This window comes from Microtus ochrogaster, linkage group LG4 (assembly GCF_000317375.1).
Source record: "Microtus ochrogaster isolate Prairie Vole_2 linkage group LG4, MicOch1.0, whole genome shotgun sequence".
In the NCBI taxonomy this organism is placed as follows: Eukaryota; Metazoa; Chordata; class Mammalia; order Rodentia; family Cricetidae; genus Microtus; species Microtus ochrogaster.
In genome coordinates this window covers 45,605,616-45,607,983 of record NC_022030.1, presented here as the reverse complement: position 1 = coordinate 45,607,983, position 2,368 = coordinate 45,605,616, and positions in this window count along the sequence as shown.

Sequence of the window (2,368 nt, the reverse complement as noted above, 5' to 3'; positions counted from 1 at the left end):
CAAAAAAAAAAAAAAAACAAAACCACAAAAAAAACCAAACCAACAAATGTTGATGAAGATGTGAACAAAGGGAACTCTTGTATGCTGCCAACGAGAGTGTAAACTAGTGCAGCCACTACAGAAGTTAGTATGGAGATGTTCTCAGAAATGGAAAATAGATCTACCATTTTAACTATAGCACTTTTGGGCATTTACCAAAGGGCTCCAAGTAAACATTGCAGAGATGCTTGCTACATAGTAAGTTGCAGGCCATCCTGAGCTACATGGAGATACTCTGCCTCAAAATGAAGAGTCATAAAGAAAAAGAGAGTTATAGCATTTGCAGAAAAATGAATGTAGCTAGAGATAAGAAATAGAACAAATAGGTCCAGTCTCAGGAAAACCGATAACAGGTATTTTCTGCCATTCTCATTTGTGACTCCATGAAAGCAGAGATCAGCTGTCTTGTTGGGACCCAAAAATGTGAGCCTATTCCACCTTGTCTGAAGTTCAGAGAGTTTATTTTGCTCTCTCAAAGTTGTTGACAAGTGTCAACACACCCTTAGCTAGGGTATGGTTAGTTGGTGTATTGGACATTAAGATAGTCCCTAGAGGTAGATCTGCTCCACCCTGACCGAAGGTTGGAGAATTCAAGCCTACTTCTGTTCCTTCTTTAGGAGTGGCTGCCTGCAGGATACTTGGTCTAGGGTGGGTTCACTACCCAAACATCAAATACTTTTCTCAAGAATGGCTGGATGTCCCAAGGATTGGAGCAAATGACTGTTCTGGCTGTCCTTTGTATCATGTTAAAGCAGTCTTTTGCCTTCTTCCCTCCTTTTGTATTGGGGTATAAGTGTATAGAAAAATAAATGTGGGTGAACTCATCTTGAGGAGGCACTGAGTTGTCTTCCCGATACTATCCTGTCTCCTGCCTCTTTCTTATCACTGTTCCCCTATCTAACATTTCTAATCCTCATGCTCCTACCCACTGTGGCTAGGATCATGGCTGAAGTCACCCCCCAAAGATGGCTCCCCAACGCTGTCTAGAGGAACAAAGAAGACTAAGTGGAAGAGTAGAAAGGAGGGAAGGAGCGGAATGGCTTTGGGGATATGCTCAATGTACAATATATACTTGAATGAAAAAGTTATACCTATACTTGCCACAACCTAAAAACTACTATAATATTAAAAAATCACAGTTATATTATACATTAAAAATGAGTGAATTTTATGGTATGTGAATTATGTCTAGACCTTTTACAAATTATGCTTTATTTCTTGAAATTGCCATATAATTACATAATTCCCCCTTCCCTGTCTTACCTCCAAGCCCTCCCATATACCCTTCCTTGCTCTCTTTCAAATTCATAGCCTTTTTTCATTACTTCTACATACATATATGTAGTATGCAAATGCATGTATATATTCTTAAATACATAAATGTATCCTGTTCAATGTGTATGTTACTTGTATATATGTTGTCTTAGGGTTTCTACTGCTGTGAAGAGCCACCATGATCTCAGCAATTCTTATAAAGAAAGACATTTAATTGGGGCTGGCTTACAGTTTCAGTGGTTGAGTTCATTTTCATCATATCAAGAAGCATGGCAGCCTGCAAGCAGGCACGGTGAGAATTCTATATCTTGATCTGCAGGCAACAGGAAGTAAACTGTCACACTGGGCATACGGTTTGAGCATATGAGACCTCAAAGCCTGCCTCCACAGTGACACACTTCCTCCAAGGCCACACTTACTCCAACAAGGCCACACTTCCTAATGGCACCACTCCTTATATGGGCCAAGCATTCAAACACATGAGTCTATGGAAAGGGCATTTCTTTTCAAATCATCACATACATTTTAAACGTTTTAAAAAGTCAGTGAGGAAATAAAGACCTTCTAAAATAAACACAAGGTAAAACAATTCATGTCCACTCAGCCAGCATTACAGGAGATACTTAAAGAATTTTACTACTACACAGAGAGAAGGAAAACAGTCACAAACATAAGCTCTCAAGAAAGAATAAATCCTAAGAGTAGATGCTGCTACAGAAATTGGCTAAGGACCTCGCTGGTGAGGGGAGTTTTTCTTACAGTAGGAAGACATAGACTTGAATATCTCTGGAAGTACCAAGGAAGCTGTTCGTTCCCAGGCCCACAGAGCAGAGCAGCTGTGGACTTGGGTGTGATACAGAGGAGCGTGACTGGAAGACTGGAGTGTGATGATGATCATGCAAAGATGTGACAGGGACATCTTATCAGGGGAGGGGTCCTAAAAATCATACCCTATCCAGCTTTGATCTCAGCACTTGAAAGGCAGAGGCAGGCAACCTGGGAGTTCAAGGAAAGAGCCAGAAAGAAAGAAGGGGGAGGGAAGGATGGAGAAAAA